Raw genomic sequence first — 21,024 nt, 5'->3', positions numbered from 1 at the left:
ACATTTCTCATAGATCAATTTTTCCCAGTTATTAGAGTGACCCATTTCCGTTGCGTGCTTGGTTACGCTAGATTCATTGACCCTGTTGTTGTCTACTGCATTTCTAGGTTCTGTAAGTCGAACTTTAAATTTAAGACGAGTTCGGCCAATGTAAACAGCTGGGCAACTCTCACAGGGAATTTCATAAATTCCAAATCTCTCATTTTGCGGAATCTTATTCTTCAAGGAGACCTACCGATTCTTAACACTAGAAGGACCGGCAAATTGAATATACCTATTCGGACCGCGACCAGTCAAAATGACTGGTAAAGGGAAAATTTGTTATATCATAATATTTTTAATTCTTTTCTCTTGAAATTATTTTGTTATTTATTCGATATCCTTTTTGTTATAAAATGGAAATATTTTTTCACCATGGGTGCACGGAATCACCTCATTTTCGCTTAGTTGACGAATGCGTGTATGTCATAAAATTGATATTTCAAATAATTATCAAAAAATTAAAACACATTATCAATTGAATTATAAAATCATGTTAGATGGCTATGGGTATTGACCATGGGTGCACGGTTTCACTTCAATTTTACTTAAGTAGATATATTCTAGCATTCACCGCTCTGAAATGTTTCAACACGTTGCCTATAAATTTTACCTGATATTGTAGGATTTGAAGCATACTTTTTCTATAAGTAGAGCAATTCACCATGGGTGCACGGATTCACCGCCATTCATCCAAAATCAAATTTTTGCATGCTAAAGGTAAAGTATAAAGACTTTTATAGATTCAAATGAAAAATTGTGTTAAATACATGGTTTTTCACTATGGGTGCACGGATTCACTGCGTTTTAATCAAATATTGGACTTTTTTTTGCAAATTTTTAAAAAGCATTTTTACAAATCGTAACTAAAGCAAAGTCGAAATCATGTCTTTCGTGTTCAGACATAATGATTTAAATAACGATTTTTATTTTAAGTTCAGTTTTTTCATTCCTGAAAAAAAATATTTTAATTATATCTTGAAATAATAAATTAATTTAATTATTTTTAAATCACAGGTTTTTGCAATCGTATATTTATCTGACAGATCTGATCAACATCCAAGAAATTGGAAAACGGTTACCATGGACCGAGTGAATTTTAGGAATTATATGCACCAAGTTATGTCGTGCGACGGAAAACAGTGAAAATAAAAACAATGAATCAACATTGTCAAATGTACACGTTGATTTGTTTTTCCTTAAAAGTTTTTTGATTGATCAATATTGCATTTCAAATACCTATCATATCTAACTCAAAAATATTTTGTGTTCTGAAGCAAGTTGAAAACTATTTATTTCTTTATAATTTTCAACGGCGAATTTACAGTTAATCCGTGCACCCATGTTGAAATATCTTATCGCCGATATGGTCTATCAGATAGGCTGGCGCGAGTCTGGTCTAGGTATGCCAGGCGTACTGGGTTCGATTCCCGGTATCGGCAAGAAAACACTTGGATTCAAACGCCATAAGTTGCCGACAGCTAAGATGTGTTTTCTCATATAATAAGAATGTTCAATAAGAATGTTCAATCAGTTGTCAGCTGACCAGGTATATACACGGGTGCCGGAATACTTGTAAGTGAACTTTCATTGGAAATTTGTCGAACCTAATGATCTAAGAATGCATGTGAATACATACTTGGGCAGAAACTGCGGTGTATCCGTGCACCCATGGTGGATAACCAACATATTTCCCATGTACCCATGTTGAAATATCATTTAAATTATTCAGTTTCATAGCTGATGTCTTCAAATTTGAATAAATGAGTACACAATTCATAATTATTTTACTCATTCTAGTTTAGTATAAAACATATTTATCACCTAAAACTACTCGATTTCTCGAATGAACATGTATTAAATCTAACATAACTTTTACAAATCTTGATGAAATTTCGCCAAATTTTGACAGAAAGTTTGATTATAGTTGAGCAACAAAACGGACAAAAAAAATTGAAAGTCAAGTGCTTGAAGCGCCACACAGCGGTAAATCCGAGAACTTTTTCTACAAATTTTCATGACTTCGCATCGAAAATCAATAATTTCATTACGCATGACACACTCCCGCCCACCATAAATCAACTAGGGCTCATTGTCTTGAATGTAGATTGCAAATGAAACCAAAAGCAAGCGAAAAAAATTTATCTTGTTTGAGTTATAGGGTTGTGAATTTTACCAGTCATTTTGACTGTCCGAGTGTCCATGGCGAAATTTTTCTCGCTTATTAAAAGAGCTAGTGAAATAAAAAATACACAGTTTTTAGAGATTCAAAATTCATGAAAAGTCGTATTTTTTGCGAATTTTTAGAGCGTAGTGTTTTAAAGATATTCAACAAACAAAGTGTCCAACCAGTCATTTTGACTGGTGCGGTCTTTCTAGTGTTAAGGGTGTTGCCGCTTTTATATTCTGTTTCCAGATCGTGTTGAGAAAGGATTTTTGATATCCCATTAGTTAGTTTAGGATGGAACGGCAGGCTTACTCTAAAGGGCTCTTCCTTCTCTGGCCTAAAAGTGGTTGCATCACTGCGGTACATTTTTCGGTTTCTGGGCTTTTAAAAAAATCTATATATATAAAAAGCAATTTCTGTGGGTTTGTTTGTTTGTTTGTTTGTTTGTTTGTTTGTTTGTCCTCTATAGACTCAGCCGTCTTAAGAGCTAGAGAGCTGAAATTTGGCATGTATGTTCATTAGGACCAGGAATGATGAAAAATGTTTTCGGATTTTCGGATGACCCCTTCTGAAGGGGGTCGTCCATACAAGACAAATATTGTTTTCGCGATATTGACGTTATTTTTCGTCGGATTGTGATGAAAATTTGCACATGAGGGTTTTAAGAGATGGCCAATCGATTTCAGGCATTTTGGGTCAGGGGTCGTCCATATCAACTGTTTATTGTTTTTGCGATATTGGTTTTATTATACATCGGATTGAGATGAAACTTTGCCTATAGTAGTTTTGAATGACGAGCAATCAATTCGAGATGCTAAATGGGGAATCAGGGATCGTCCAAAGGGGTCGTCCATATTAACTTTCAATATCTTAGCGATAATGACGTTTTCGTACATCGGATTGGGATGAAAATTTGCACATATGAGTTATTAGGGACAAACAATAGATTCAACTGATCCAAATGAAAGTCAGGGATCGGCCAAAGGGGTCGTCCGTATTAACAATTCACTGTTAATGCGACATTGTAGTTATTATACAACGGATTCAGATGAAAACTGGCACACGAGAGTTTTGAGGGACGGGTAATCAATTGCAGGTACCAAATTCAATGTAAGGGGTCGGCGAAGGGGGTCGTCCATATTAACCTTTCCATATTTTTGCAATATCGTCGTTGTTATACATAGGATTGGGATGAAAATTTTCACACGGTAGTTTTCAGGGACGGGCAATCGATTTCAGATGTCAAATGTTTTGCCAGGGGTCGTCGAAAGGGGTCGTACACATTAATTAAATTTCCCACTGTTTTGGCCATATTGACGTTATTATGCAATGGATTGCTTAGGAAATTTACACACGGGAGTTTTGAGGGAAGGGTAATCGATTTCAAAGATCAAATATTGTATAAGAGGTCACCTAAAGGGGTTTATTTTTTTGGCAATAATTGCGTTGTTATGCAACGATCGAGTCGAAATTTATACACGGGGGTTTTCGCCACGGTCAATTGATTCATGATTTCAAATGAAGTAGCAGACTTCAGAAAAGTGATCGTCTAATATTTTTGCGATTATTACTCAACAATGTATTCGGAAGTGCATCTGGAAAATGCTTGGCAATTGACTTTCATACAAACTGTTCATAACAAATTCCAAGTTTAAAGCGAAACGGAGTTCGTATGGGATCAGCTAGTTTTATATAAAAAATGAATGTTTATAGAGGGGCAAAATTGAATAATAACAAATAAAACATAAATACTTAAAAAAAAGTTTTTTCTGCTGACGGCACACAAAACATTCTATTTGCAATGCAATTTATTATTCGTTCGTTTAGAAATAAGGAAACAAGAATATTCCGGAAATATTATATGCACGGAACTCATAGAAATTGATGGATTCACATATCGTAGTTTTTCTAAAAAGTTAAAAAGACGTGAGACATTTCAGCACACAAAATTATTGAAAAATCAACAAAAGGGCATTAAAATTTTTCTAAAATCTAACAAAAACAATGTTTTATAAACTGACGAAAGTTCCACTTTCCTTCCCCACACAAACTACATTTTTATGGTTAAGATATTAATTTTAAAACTCTAAGCTTTGCAACGTATGGCTTAACCGAGCGGCTGACTTGAGTAAGAGAGCACCATACGTTTTTGAAGTGACGAGGCCTCCCAGGAAATACACCAGTCACCCAAATATGGGTCCCGTGGCAACGATCGTGTTAATAGAAAAACAGTTTTGTATGTGTTGAACTTGGTGTGGCCTGTAATTTGTGATCTTATCATGATTTAAAGTTCCATTAATTCTTAAACTAAAAACCCAAAAATCATGTTAATTTAGTAAAGATTGGCAATGCACAAGTTTTTTAGAAACCAAATTACAATGTTTAAAATATAAAAAAAAAAGTTCTATTGTAGGATTTCAAAACATATTAATATATTAATCGTTGTTAAATATATTTTCAAAATCAAGGAAAAATCATAAATTCAGAATCGAAATCAATTTTTTATTTAAAAAAAATCTTTGATTTTTGAATAAAAAGCAAGTATGTAGGGTGAGTAACCCTACTTTGGAAGTAGAGCCCACTCTGGTATATGAACTTTCAGTAAAAATTAGAATTTCAAACTCAACATCAAAAATTGAATTTGGATTTCATTACTAGATTGCAAATAAAGAAAATAGGCTCTGAATCACCCTCGAAATATCATCATAAACTATAAGTTTTGGAACTCAGAATGAATTACATCATGAATTTCAAGAATCATTGATTAAATTTAAGATACAATTAAATCTCATTCTGTTTTTAAATTTATTACATTGAATATTCATATTTTTGATGACCGTGAAAAAACAGGTACTGCTAAACGAAAATAAACGAATATTAAATACAATGGTGTAGAAGTTTTTATTCAAAAATATTTCTCTTCATTTCTATATCCAGGAAATAGGGTAAAAGTTCAATCACAAAAGATTCCAGCAAAAATAAATCAGAGCAAAAAAGATACCAAAAATTGGGAACTTATTTTAAATGTTTTGGGGGCAATGAATCTAATATTGTTATTGTTTTTTTTCTATCAAATATTCTATTAATTTTTTCTCTTCTTGCGCTAAAATATTTGAAAAAAAAAAAAGGAAAATAATCATTAAACAAACTTCGCACTATTTTGATAAAAGTTTTAAATATTATTGATTCCAGAAAAAATCAATCAGAGCAAAAGAGACACAAAAAATTGAGAACTGAATATGTGAATATTTTTGAAGATTCGGATTTTTGTTCGTGACCGCCAGATGTTTCGGAGACTCGCAAACGCAAATCTGGCCTTTCTGATCCGGGTTTCGATGTCTTTCCTGGTACCACCATCAGGCGTTAGCACTCCACTTTTTCAACTTGTTGCCCAGCTACCATGAAACTGGAGGGATTTGCTGTGTTGATCTCCATCGACTTGGTCTTTCCGACATTGACTATGAGTCCTGCTGCCTTCTAACTTTCGGTGAGGTCGTCGAGTTTGCTCTGCATATCCGGTTGTGTCTGGGCGAGTAAAACAATATCGTCAGCCAAGTCAAGGTCGTTCAGTTGCTCCATTGTTGAAGGATTCCACAGCAATCCTCGGCTCGGTGCACAGTCAATCGATCCAGTCAGAATCTCATCCATTACGATGAGGAAAAGTAGCGGTGATAAGATACATCCTTGTCTCACTCCAGCAGTTACCGGGATTGGTTCGGACAAGACACCATCGTGCAAGACCTTGCACGAAAATGCCTCGTATTGTGCTTCGATGAGTTGGACTAGTTTCTCTGGGACCCCTCGTCGCCTTAGAGCCGCCCAGATATTTTCATGGTTAAGTCGGTCGAATGCTTTTTCGAAATCAACGAACACCAGCAGAAGAGAGTCCTGGAATTCGTTGATTTGTTCCAGTATGATTCGTAGCGTTGTGATGTGGTCCACACATGATCGTCCGGATCGGAATCCAGCTTGTTGCCGTCGGAGTGTAGCGTCGATTTTCTCCTGGATCCTGTTCAGGATCACTTTGCAGGGTACTTTGAGGGTTGTACAGATCAACGTTATGCCTCGCCAGTTACCGCACTCTGTCAGGTCTCCTTTCTTCGGGACCTTTACGAGGATACCCTGCATCCAGTCGGCCGGGAATGTGCAGTATCCCAGATGTCAGCGAAAAGACGGTGCAACATTTGTGCTGACAGGGCAGGGTCAGCTTTCAGCATTTCAGCAGGGATGCAATCGATCCCAGGTGCTTTATTGGATTTCATGTTTTTGATTGCCGCTTCTATTTCAGCCAGCGAAGGCGCTTCCGAGTTGACGCCATTTATGCGGCTTACTGTTGGCGCTTCGAGCTGCGGGTTCTGTTGGCCATCGCTATTCGTTACTCGGAAGCGTTGTTCGAAGTGCTCATTCCATCGTTTGAGCTGATCTGTTCGGTCGGTCAATAACTGACCTGCTCGGTCTTTCAGCGGCATTCTTGCATTAGTCCTTACACCACTGTGGCGGCGAGAAATGTCATAAAGTAATCGGATATCTCCATTGGCGGTGGCTCTTTCTCCCTCTTCGGCTAGGGAGTTTGTCCAGGCTCTCTTGTCTTGTCTACAAGCTCGTTTGACTGCCTTTTCTAGCTCCACATATCGTAAGCGGGCGGCTGCTTTGGCTGACCCGGTACATGCCTGCTCAATTCCGACTTTCGCCTTTCTCCGATCATCGACCATCCTCCAAGTTTCATCCGACATCCATTCACTTCTTCTTCCACAAACTTTACCGAGAGTACCATGGCTCGTCGTGATAAAGGCATTCTTGATTCCACACCACTGTTCTTCGACTGTTCCGTCTGTCGGCATCTTGCGTTTGTTGCGGACATCAAGAAGGCTACTTCTCCATTTTCAGCTGATGCAGATGTGGTCAATTTGATTTTCTGTTCGGCCATCACGAGATAGCCAGGTGACCTTATGTGCTGGTCGATGGAGGAAGAGCGATCCACCGATCACCATGTTATTGTTGCCACAAAATTCTACAAACAGCTCTCCGTTTTCGCTCATCTGTCCTAGGCCATGGCGCCCCATGATGCGCTCAAGGTCCTGATTGTCGGAGCCAATCTTTGCGTTGAAGTCGCCCAAATGGATTTGAATGTCACCCTTCGGAATTTTCTCTACCACGCTGTTCAGTTGACTGTTAAACTGCTCTTTCTCCTGCAAATCGGCAACGTCAGTTGGCGCATAACACTGGACCATTGTAAGGTTTCTAACCCGTGTTCTGAATCTGGCTACGACTATTCTTTCGTTTATTGGTTCCCATCTAATGAGGGCCGCGTAGGCCTGCGGGCTTAACAGGAAACCAACTCCTCGTTCCCGAGTAGCATGTTCTCCTCGTATGCCAGAGTAAAACAGGACTTGCCCGGATTGTGTCTTGTGTTCTCCAGTATTAGGCCAACGGACTTCGCTCAGTCCCAGAATTTCAAGCTTGAGGCGGCTAGCATCTCTAGCAAGTTGTGCCAGTTTGCCTTGTTGGGCAAGGGTTAAAACATTCCAAGTTCCAATTCGTGTCCGTGTTTTCATGCTAAAAGTCGTCGCCAAAGTTCCAGGTCGGTCATTTCTTTCGGATTCCGTAACAATTTCAAGTCGGGAACAGTAGGTTGTTAGCCTAAAGTCCCTATCCCGCGGTGGGGCTGCCATCTTGGACTTAGCTGGCGGGATCCGCATTTCATAAATTCAGCCGCTTGCTGCGAGACAGACACTGCTTGAGCCGCCCCTGACCTGGAGAACAGACGCTCGGTTGTTGTTGCACACCGCCCCTGACCTGGGGAACAGACGCGTGCGGCCACCTTCTCAGTCTGCATGCGACCAAAGCATCCACCGGGGTTGGGTACCCGATCTCCGCTTTGGTTACTCGCATCCCAGCCGACACCGCGGGGAGGTAGAGATAGGATTTGTGAATAAGAGGTGATATGACCACTATGGGGTCTCATGTTGCACATTATCCACCATTTACCAGACAATCACTAGTTTACAAAATTTAAAAATAATCGTGTACTTTATTGACCGACCTTTATATTTAATGTGAAATCGGGCAGAGAATTAAAAAAAAATAATTTAAAAAAGTCTCAGTTGAACATTTTTTGAGTTATGCTCCAAACATGAAATTTTAGAAATATTAAAAAAGGACTTGTATTCACATTCAAATATCTCGGATTTCATAACAGAAATTTGAAATCTCTTTTTTTGCATATTAATGGTGAACAAATTTGCTATCGATCATCTGAACACCATTTTTGCGCATCATCAACAGTATTGTTGATATCTGTGACTTTATGGTAAAAATGATCAGAAATAATATAATTTTACAAAAAGGTTACCGTCACATATTAACGAAAAAATTGCAGTAACAATTTTAAATTATCAAAATTGAACGGTATTTTACACATAATCCGTACATATTACATATGTACTTTACAATTTTTACCGATTGGTTTTTTGATGACTACACATCATTGGAATGGAGAGCATTCAAGCGGATCCAAATTTTAATATTGAGGAGTTTGGATAACCTCAAAGGTCATATCAAACTAATGTTTAAAAATATTAACAAATCACCAAATCAATATTTTTATTAATTTTTTTTAACTATTACTTGAACCATTTGGAACTTGAACTCTATTTCAAATTATTTTGTTTATACATCAAAATTTAATAACTTTTGTAAATAAAGATGCAAATTGAAACTTTGCGCAATGTAAATTTTCAATTCGTTTATTTTTGCTAAAGTTTAACAGAGTAGGGTATAATTTTGGATACTAAACCATATTCAAATATCCTAGAATCGGCAACATGCTCGTTATTATCGTTCATCAATAATGAAAATCTAAAAATACTGACAAATCACTCAGAGGGGCAACTTTTTTTATAAGCAAAACAATAAAATAAAAAAACAAACAAATTCGTAATTATCCTCGTAGATCCTGTTTTTGGAAGGCTTTCCTAATGCACTTTTTCGATCTAGAAACAGAAAAATTTAAAAAGATTATTTACTGAAATTTTATTCGTTTTGTTGCTTGGTTATGATCACCGCACTTTTCTATGGTTTTCTTTAATTGATTTTTTTTTGTTAATTTATGTTACACTAAATTTGAACTGCTTATATTATACGTTTCGGCCTACTGATCTCCAGCCATCTTCAGAAAAACTGTGTTTAAAAAAGGTAGAAAGTTATAAATTTTACATAATTTTCAAATAACTATTTCCAATACACTATCTCGAAACTCTTCATATTTTAAATCGATGTCAAGAAGATGCTCCTGGTCAACCGTCAACCCAGTGTGCTTCAGATTAGTTCGATGTCGATTTGATGTTTGGTTGGATCGTTCTCTTGAATTGGGGCGTCCCTCTTTACTTTCTATCTAATATAAATACAGTTTTTCTGAAGATGGCTGAAGAATAGTAGGCCGAAACGTAAAAGCAGCAGTTTTAATTTCGTGTTACATAAATAACCGAAAAATATCAATTAAAGAAAACCATAGTTCTTATCTTTTTGCAATTCCATTCTGCTTTTTTTTTAATTTAAAATACCTACCTATCAAGAATTTTTTATCGATAACGGTGAACTTGGAAAACTTTGGAGACCATATATTTGATTTAATGTCCGTAATAGTCACGCAAATTGACATTTATGGAATGAATAAACCAAGAAGGTTTTAAATCCCTTGAAAAGATGAAGTACAATGTAAATTAAGCTTGCCAGATTGCCCGGTTTTATCCGGGTTTGCCCGGATATTTGATGCAAAATTTCGAGAAAGTCCGGTCCGGCCCGGTTGCCCGGATATCGTGAAAAAAGTCCGGATATTACCCGGATTTTTTCACAATTTTCACAAAGAAACCAAACAAAAATCAAAGTTTTTGAGTAAGTTTCAGCAAAATCGATTAACGGGTATGGAAATTTTCAACGGTTGTTTCAAATAATTTCGCTGATTTACTTTTATAAACTTTTAATATTTAAGTGTTACAAAATGTTTTTGGAAGTCTGCAATTGCATTAATAAAATATTATTTTCATTTTTTTTTTGCATTTTTCTTTGCTTTTATATATAATAACACCTGAATTTTGCCCGGTTTTTGACCGGTTTTTGCCCGGTTTTTGGATTTGAAAAATTGAAATCCATGCCCGGATTTTGCCAGGTTTTTTTGAAAAAATACCCGGAATTGCTAGGCCCGGATGAGAATGGAAAAAAATCTGGCAACCTTAATGTAAATAGTACGTTCAAAATTTAAAAATTCCTGTATTTTCAACTTGTACAGAAAAGCAAGTTTAGAGTTATAAATCAACAGTTTGGACTTTTTTGGTTTGTTTGCATCGCTTCAACTGGGAGCACGTGGGGCGAAGTAAGCATCCTTTTTTCTACGGAAGTACGTACATTTTCATAAGGAATAGTTGCGTGGTTCCTATAGTATTAATTTCTCAACAAAAAAGCAATCTTCTTTTACACTTTACAGAATTATTTAAAAAAAAACAACTTGATTCAACCACTTGTGACAACTGTGCACTATGCATTGTTCAAAATTTGGTACTTCTAGTTTGGTAGTTTGAAGAAAATAGCGAATAAGTTTTATTATAAACTTTCATTCTGCTACATCACGAATATGTTATGAAACTTTAACAGAAATTGTCATGAAACACTTCTAGAAGCACATACGACCTGTCACAAACTGACTTAAACTTTTTTAGTTTTCTTCAGTTTTGTTTTGACAGTTCCCCTTGGTGTGTTTGGAATCATCTCAACCATCCAAAAATCAAAAATTGGCTCGAAAAGGTCCTATGAATTTAACCACGAGTTTCGTGGGCTATAATTGTTGGTGAAAGAAGGTTCGACTGAGAATTTTACGTTAACTGTTCCGTGTTCAGAACCAACTTCTAAGCTAATTCAGTCTTGGTTGTGTTATAGAGAGTTTATGTTAAAGTAATGAACACCAAGCACATAAGTAATTTAATCTTGATCTGATAAACACATTTAGGTAAAAAAAACTCTGGCACCAGTTTGCTGCAAAGTTCTTCAACAAACACAAACTACGTTCAAATATCAATGACAATTTGTTTCTCAGGCTCGTTCTTGCTCATAAGCTATGCATCATCAAAGATCAATATTTGCTCTAGAACACACCCGTCTGTGTGTTTGACTTCTCTGTGTAATCAACGATCGAGTTAACGTCTCTCGGCAAAGCAAATTATCGACAAAGTCGTAAGCAGAGATTTTTGTTTTTATTCCAAATTTTCGCTTTTCAAGAGTCTCTGTTCAACTTTTTTAGAGGGCAACAACAATGGAAGCAACCATATTCATTAACATTAAGCATGGCCAAAAAACTTTCTGGGATCGAACCGTTCCCTGCCAAATCGATTCGGGTGCTCCCGCAACGTGACTTCAAGCACCTCATCTTTCATCTTCTTCGAAGATCCACGCAAATTCGAGTAGGTACCTCCTCATTTACTTGCCTGTGTACTTTTGCCGTTTTCGTTGCTTTGCAAATGTTCGTTCATGTGTACTTATTTGCGCGAGTGTAGCTAATTGTGATGAGTTGAACCGATGATTGCCTTCCCCGTCAAAGTCATTCTCTCCGACTTTTCATTCCACCGGCAAGTTTCGGGTTAACCGACGACGATTCCCGCTCGGTTTAGGATTGATTGACGTCAGAACCAAACGCCAGAACCAAACGTCAAAACCGTTAATGGCGAATGGGGGAGACGGGGAAACGTGTGTGCGGTCATCATTATTGGCAAATATGATTCGGCGCAAATTTTCCAAATCTCACCCCGTCAGTCTTTGTTGCAAGCAGTGGTTTTTGCTACTCTGACGGCGAAGGCTAATCAGCAGCAGCAGCAAGCAATAGAGAAGCAGATTTCACGTCATGAGATTTCCGCGTTTGAGGAGAACGTTCGTCACCGAAGATCAAACATCAAACAGTCGTCTCAAAAGTTACAGCGAACAATCCGGTGCCATTTCCCATGCTTATCAATCACAAGATGAGGTTGGTTTTGACTGTTTGATTGAGTGTTAACTCAAATGTTTGGTTTTCCCAAAAATTTCTAACTCATTGGAACTGTGGTTACCCTACAAATAAAGCACAGTTTTATTCAACTGATTCTGCTTTAATTTTTGGAAAACACTGTAGGTAATTGACATGAACATTAGGAGCCTGTTGGCGTACAGGCATTTTCAAAATTGCTGCACAAACACCTGATCTGGAATGCCAAAATCTTTTAATCGTTAAAAAAGATAAAAACATGAAAAAGAAAATTGTCGAAAAATTTGTTTTTTAATGAGAGTTACTTATTCAAAGCAGCAAACCCGTATATAAAAAAATTAAGTTTTGTATTTTTATTGATGGATACATAGGTTAAGCCCGTCATCCCGATAACTTAAAAATGATCTACAGATAGAGGAGAATAAGCATACTTGATTCTTAAACTATATCTTGAAAATGGAATGTCTTGCATAGATCAAATATTCGAAAAAAAGCCAAATGGAACTAACCAACATACTCGTTATAACAATTTTTTTTTTCAAAATTTCATTTTTTGGGTTAACGCATTTTGTTTCAAAGCAAAAATAAAGAAAAAAATTTCTAAAATGTATGTAGTCCAGAAAGACATATTTTCCTTCTGAATGGATGTTGGTCATTGCTTTGCCCGAAATTATTAATGTTTTTCCAATGACTAATATTTCCCTTATCTATTCCGGAATAAAATATCTCGAAAAAGCGATTTTATCTGAAAACTCAAAAATGGAGCCGTTAAGTATATAAACTTTCAGAATTCTTTTTGTCTGACCTTTTTAAATTGCGAAATATGGGCAAAAAATCAATGAAACTTTTCCCTTTAGATTTTGCAAGATTTTTGCCAAAGCTTAAAGCACCCTGAACAAAGGATCAAGACTCCTTTAAACGCTTCAAGTCCATCGTCATGTATTGATCGAACTTTTGCAACATATAATAGAAAAAGGGATCAAGTATCGCCTATTCTTCCTTATATAAAAATGAATGTTTGTCTGTTTGTTTGTCTGTTACCTAAAGACTCAGAAACTACTGGACCGATCAAAGTGAATATGGTATAAAGTCGTTTTTAGGACCGAGGATGGTTTTTTAAAGTTTCAGAGTCTTCCGACTTGAGAGGGGGGGAAGGGCTCCCATACAAATTCAGTGATTAAAATTTTCGTAGGTGATGGAAATAATTAGAGAAACATGAGATATCAAAGAACGAAAGAACATAAGCCGTTAATATTTTGAATTTTTCGAAAAAGATACAACGGCTCATCGGCAGGACTTGAACCTGCAATCTCCGCTTCAGTACAACGGCGCGTTAGCCAATTTTACCACCGTGACCGTGATAAAACTGACAAACAAGAGCAATCGAGCTCTGCCGATCAACTGTTGGACCTTCTATCGAAACACCATGTGTGATGTCAACCTTCCAGATTTTTTCTGGATCTTCCAGACTTTTTGGACTTTTGCCAGACTTTTTTTAGGATTCCAGACTTCCAGACTTTTGACATTTCTTCCAGTCAATTCCAGACTTTTGGCTTAGGACAATTCTAAGAAACTATAAAAATTCAAAAAGGTCATGGTATAATATGGCAGAAAATGATAAGAATTTATTAATAATGAATACAGTGGTTGAAAGCTATGAATAATTGCAAATTCTTCGAAGATGTATGTTAAATTGAGAGTCAGGCAGAACACGTAACTGATAGTGGCAGGTTTGTTTCTGTCGCTACAAAAACGATAAGTGCCCAACTGCAACATTGGGATCTCTGGTGACAAAAAAAAAGGTCACCACCTCCTAAACCAAGCTATCCAGACTTTTTCAGGCATTTCCAGACATTTTTTTTTTCAAAATCTTCCAGACTTTTTTCTAAAAACAGTTGGCAACCCTGCATGTGATCTTTCCCACTATTGATCTCTCTTGTTTCTCTAACCCGCCCATCAACTCGGGATTTTAGTCGAGCGAGCACATGGTCGATTGCTTCGGGTTTGCCGCAACTTACGGTCAGATAAGAAGCAATCAGTGCTGCTCAAGGTTCCGAGCAGACCAGTTACACAGGGAGTGTTGCTCTGTTGAAATCAATACTGATGTTATGAAATCGCTTGGTACATCTTTGTACCTGAAAATGATCACAGGGTACAAAGATATACCAAGCGATGATTGAAAAAAAATAAGTTTCAGATAAATAGATATAAATATTATTCAAGAAAATGAGAATTAATCTTCTTTGTATTGCAATTCGCCGCTGAAGTTGCCCATGGCATCAAACGGTCATCCCACCTCTTATTCACAACTCCTATCTCTACCTCCCCGCGGTGCCGGCTCGGATGCGAGTAACCTAAGCGGAGATCGGGTACCCAACCCCGGTTGATGCTTTGGTCGTATGCAGACTGAGAAGGTGGCCGCACGCTTCTGTTCCCCAGGTCAGGGGCGGCGTGCAACAACAACCGAGCTCAAACAGCGTATGTCTTGCAGCAAGCGGCTGTATTTATGAAATGCGGTTCCCGTGAAACATTACCATTAAGAAATGTTCGGACTTTCACAGGAGTGACCACATTCACAGTTTAAGGTTGGAATCAATCTGTTTATTCAATAATTTTTGTCTTTACAATATACCTACTGGAGGTACCTGGAGTCGATTATGGGTTTGTTATTTACTTGATCGCGTGATCGCTATAAAGAGAGCGAGGATAACGAGAGAGGGGCAAATATGTTTGACGATGAAGGTCATTAGCACCAAGTGCGCTTGACAACGACACTTTGGGTGCATCGTTCTAAAGACTTAATATGAGCATGCACTTTTGTGCCATGTCGTAATTTAATACAAAGTGCCGTGGGTCTTCGAACTGCTCTATGCACTCATTTACATGTGTTGCATAAGCATTTCGAAGGCTTGGGTTAAAATTGATTGCTATGTGGGAATCGCGCATTTCACATGCTACACCCGCCAGCTAAGTCCAAGATGGCAGCCCCATCGCGGAACAGGGACTTTAGGCTAACAACCTACTGCTCCTGATATCTTGTATTGTTACGGAAACTGAGAGAAAAATTAACTGAATTGGAACTTTGGCAACGACTTTTAGCATGAAAACACGGACTAGAATTGGAACTTGGAATGTTTTGACCCTTGCCCAGCCAGGTAAGCTGGCTCAACTTGCTAGAGAGGCTAGCCGCCTCAAGCTAGAGATATCGGGACTGAGCGAAATCCGTTGGCCTTACACTGGAGAACACAAGACACAGTCCGGGCACGTACTGCTTTACACTGGCATACGAGGAGAATACGCTACTCGGGAACGAGGAGTTGGTTTCCTATTAAGCCCGCAGGCCCATGCGGCCCTTATAAGATGGGAACCGATCAACGAAAGAATAATCGTAGCCAGATTCAGAACACGGGTTAGAAACCATACAATGGTCCAGTGTTATGCGCCAACTGACGTTGCTGATTTGCAGGAGAAAGAGCAGTTTTACAGTCAATTGAACAGAATTCCGAAGGGTGACATTCAAATCCACTTAGGCGACTTCAACGCAAAGATTGACTCCGATAATAAGGACTTTACGACGTCCGCCGGTTGGAGAATCCAGAGGTGAAAAGGGCATACGTTGAACAGCTAGAATCCCGAGCCTCGGAGCTGCCGACAGACGGAACAGTCGAAGAACAGTGGTGTGGCCTGGCAACTGGATCTCAAACGTTGAACTTCATCGCCGGTTTCATCAAAAGGCGCTAGAAATCGAGATTCGGGAACGTAAGTGGAGATGGATTGGGCACACGCTGCGAAGAGATGAAAACATGATTTGCAGAGAGGCGCTTGACTGGAATCCAGATGGGCATCGAAGAAGAGGCAGGCCCAAAAGCTCGTGGCAGCGAAGTCTAGCCGCTGAAATCCGCACAGTTGACGAGAACCTTGGCTGGCAGCAAGTGAAGACGCTGGCTCCGGATCGCCAGCAGTGGAGATCTTTTATCTCAGCCCTATGCGTCGGTCAATGGGCGCCGGACCCTTAGGTAGGTAGGTAGGTTGTCTATGACAAGTAGATACATCTAGACAGTAGTGAAAAGTGAAAATCTTTTATTAAACCGGAGCTTTTCCATCATCCGAAGTTTGTTTAGCTGTTTTTCGAGTAGATAAACAAACTCTTTTTTTTTTCACTTGTAAGGACACACGTATGTGAAAACTTGATTTCCTATCCAGTAAAAAAGATAGTTTACCTATGAATCAATTCACATTCGTTTGATGGCGGCTATGGTCCCGTGAACCGATTTCTGGTCCAGTTGGTTCTTAATGAGAATTTCGACGAGCGAGCAAATGCTTATCATAGAAACCTGTTTCGAAAACCCGATGGCACAGTCAGTGGTCAGTTTTTCGGAGGAAGATGCATACATTAAAATTCCATCGAATTTCTCTGCCAATGGCAAAAAATATACAAACTAGTTCAGCAATCCGTTAGAGAAAGGAGTGGCCGGTCTAGACATTGGATGTGGTAGCAACATAATGTTGATGTTTTTGAAACCGTGCAAATACCACGTGTTCCTTCTGATGGCATAGTTCCTTGTTTTTCAGGTGTAAGAATTTTTATGTATAAAACTAGTTTGAATATTTTTGCGGTGAATCGAGAATTCTGTTTTGATTGAACACAGTTCCCATAAATAAATTGCACAGCGACTGTAATTGCTGCTCTGCTCACAGAGCCGGAAATCGTCATTCAATTAATACCTTTGGCGCAAACAGCCCATTCCGGAATTGGCGCCCAGCACAGACACACGTCAGAGGAGCACTTCGGTCACAATCAAAACTAGCACTTTCGAAAACGAGCTTTCCAAGCCACCAATTTAGAGAATCCAATCGGTTCATCAAAACTAACAACCTACTAGCTGGCCAGTAGCTAGATGCAGCTTACGTGCTAATTAGCAATTTCAACCCAACGACCGAGGAACGACAACGAAACGAAACGACCAGAGTTCATACTAGAACGCACGTTGTTTCTGCTCCCTGGTTCGACAAGCTCGTAGAGGGGTTAGAAAATAACAAAAACAATCTCGAATGGAGACACTAAGTCCCTCCCCAGGTTCTGGACTCCCTCCCTCCGTTCGATAATATTGCCTCTGCAGGGAAAATCATTAGTAAAATTGGCCCGGCATATCTTTAATCTTCCGGTACGATTCTCTCGAGCTGCGAGCCGGGTACAGTACTAGGTAAATAATGGCTTCAACACACGAGTTTCGTACTTAGTACTGTTCATGTGCAGCTTAGGTCTTTGCAGCTAATACTCCTGCAAGCAAACATAAACGAGCTGTTAACATTTGTTTCAATTGCTGAAAAATTGGTTCATTAGCGGATTGGTCACGAAAAAGCGACGAAGCTGATAACAGATCAATTTTACCGTTTTAGAGCGCAGCGCCGGAGATAAAGAGGATAGGTCATCTTTCTCCGCCCAAAAAGTCTCCTCCGGTGATGAATCGTGTGAATTTGGCCGCAGATTGACATTATGGCTGATTTTGACGAGTCATTACCCTATGCCGGCGAGGATTAGACGATTTCTGTGGCGCGTGTGTTCCGATCATCAGGCGTAAGGTAGCAGATCCTCATACCGGCTCAGACTATCAAACCTTATAAATTTTCAAAAATCCCAACAACTAACGAATCAACCTTAACAACCCGGATCAGAGAGCCTGCCACATCGACCGGGTCGCGGATTTGTTCGACTTCATTCGCGCAAAGATGACAGAGCACTTTTCCTACGCGAACAGCGTGTGAGTGATTAAAGTTCGGAAATTTATTTCTTTTAATCGATTGAAATCAGCTAGCTGCAAACTACCCCCTTCTCTCGATTTGGAATGTTTCATTCTGACTCTACACGCATTTGAAGCCTTTCCGAAGGAGGAGAAGCGAGGAAGAGATGCTCTGCAATGACGAATCATGTTATGGCAAATTTAATTTGCTCAACTTCTCCTTCCTTCTTCTGGCGGGTGTTGAAGATGAGAATTGATTTTTTTCTTGATTTCTGTGAGCTTTAAACAAAGAGATAAAAAAGAGGCATAGTTGCATATTTTAAAATTTCAATTACTATTTAAAAAAGTGAAAACTGTTTCCAGAGATTTATAATCTGTTCTGTAAACCTTATTTCAAAGAATTATTCATTAAGACCGTTTATCCAATTAGCAGCTTCCTTTTGCCCATATAATTTAAAAAAAACCGTTTAAAATAGATATTTTAATTTAAATATTTCATTCATCAATCACACCGGTGAGATGTTGTGCTACTTGATAAACAAGTTTGTTAATGGTTTTGTTGTGCTTTGAACTGTTATTAAGCGAGACAACCTTTAATTGTCTGTTGAAATGACTGTCTTCAAGTTCTTGCACCAGTTGTTTCCAGTAATTGAACTTGTTTATTATTGCTTATAGCAAGAACAAGAAGCTTCTAAGTATGGGTGGTATAATTTTATTGATTCTCTCCCAACGAAATGACAAAAACAAAATTTTAATAGGTGAAAGGTGGGCTAAATGCGCATAGGAGAAATAAGGGTATAATAGCAACCTGAAGAAGGACCCTTGTTTAACCCTAGAAAATAGCTATAGATAATATGTAAGTTACGTCATTGTTTCATGTTCAGCCACTATAAGCCTTTTTCCTAAATTGGCCAAATTTTAAAAAAGGAAATAAAACGATTAAAAAAATGCATTTTAAAATATTTCGCCGAGAGCTAAAAATCAGTCACTGTAGGAGCATTATGAACCACCGCCCCCCCCCCTCCCCCTCCTCCCACTTTCCCAACCCTGGGGCAGTATAAGCACCATTAATCGGAGCACAATGAGCGGTTTCTACAGTAAAATCTAGCAGCGAATTTAACTCGATGAAGTCAACTGAATTATAGAGCTAAAGCATGACTGGTTTCATCTGACAATTTTGGCATATTGGTAAAATGTCGGGGGTATAATCAGAAAATTCAAGTTCGATCCCTGGTCGAGATGATTTTTTTTCGTTTACCATTCATGATCGATGCATTGTGCACTAAATGGTGAGTCGCAGATTCATCAAACAAAGCAATAACAAAATAATGGTTGTCTGTTTGTAGAATACAAATAAATCACACACACTCATACATTCTGTTTCTGGTGTTTTATTTTATGGATGATGCTACTTACTAACCTGGGGATACTGTACGTACTCTTTTAAGAGTACATGTACTCTTTTTCGATCGAAAAATGAGCGCACTCTTTTTTTTGCCAAATTTTACTAAACGTTCTCTTTTTTGTTAAAGTAAATAAATGAAAATTTCTCAAATAAATTAATTTATTTCATCCGATACATGTATTCAAATATTTTTATAACTACAAAAAAAACCAACTTTTTTTGCATTCGTTGCACAACACTTCAGTTTTGCTTCTTTTGTTTCAAAGGATGGCTTCCTATGGAAGAAATAACGTGTACATTCACGATTTCAATCTTTTATTTTTCGTTCAAAATTAGGGCCTTTGAGTATGTAATGAATTCCTGAACAGAAGGCAATATGCATAACAAAAACTAACTTAAAAGCATTGGGTACAAACCAAAAGCGAACGAATCAGCAATAATATTTTTGAAGAAAAAAATACACCTCTAAAAAAAGTCTGTTAAAAATGCAGTTTTTTTGACAACTTTGGTGTGCTTTTTCAGTACAAAATCGAAAACTTTGAATAATCGAACTTAAAATACTGAGCATTTGTCAATTAAGTCACATATCTTGCAGCAAATTGGCGCTATTTGAATGACCAAAAACATCATAGTTTTGAATAAATGGCGTTTACCTTTACCATTTTGAAAATATTTCTCAATGTACTCTTTTTGGCGTTGCAGGATATGGTTAACCTATACTAACCTTATAATGCAACAATAAAAAAATCGATCATTACTGATAAATGAAAAAAATCACCTCGACCATGAATCAAACTCGAGTCTTCTGATCACTTCTTCGACATCTTTAGCCTAGGCTAAATCGCCATTTATAATTGAGTTGACTTCATCGAATTGAATTCGCTGCTAGATTCTACAGTAGAAAATGCTCATCGTGGCCCGATCAATGGTGCTCTTTTTATCTCTAGTCAACAAATAGTCAACAATTTAAGTGAAAACGCGTTTTAAAATTGATAATAGTGAAAAAACTAAAAATTTATTGATGGTGAAAACTGTGGAACAATGTGTACATTATGTTGAAGTGCGTACATTATAGATCAAGATTATTTAACGATCATATGAGCTTATTTTCTGGTGCTCGAAATTTACAATATTTCAGTTACTTGAGAACCTAGTTGGTATTTTTTTTTAAATATTTCTGTAAAAGTGATAGGCAGATTTCTTTTTTGCTAAAAAATCACCAAAAACAGTGAAACTGTTCCTTGTGAAAATTAATTTGAGAAATTACGCATTTCCTTGGGAAAAAGGTGTGCCAAGTTCATTCCGGGTGCTCGTTTATGCCCTTATCTCCCCAGCTGGTGTAAGAAACGCTTTAAAAACTCATAATTTTATTAATAGGCTAGGTTATAAAATCAAACAACATTTCCTAATGATAAAAAGGATGCATGTTTTCAATCACTCACTGCCTGAACCAATCACTCCGAGAGGTGCGTAAACTCGCTTTATTCTGCTGATTCCTTCCGAGTTTAATGCGTTCTGTGAAGAATGATTTTATCTTCATTCCAATCATAACGTGAATGCGTCCAAAACGAAGATTGATGTTTTCGATGCAGAAGAAAACAAACATTTGTGTAGCTATATTTTAATCACATCCCGGCAATTTTATTCAAAACCGCGTGGAGCACAA

This window comes from Uranotaenia lowii, chromosome 2, assembly GCF_029784155.1.
Source record: "Uranotaenia lowii strain MFRU-FL chromosome 2, ASM2978415v1, whole genome shotgun sequence".
NCBI lineage: Eukaryota > Metazoa > Arthropoda > Insecta > Diptera > Culicidae > Uranotaenia > Uranotaenia lowii.
Note: the sequence above shows the minus strand (reverse complement) of the source record.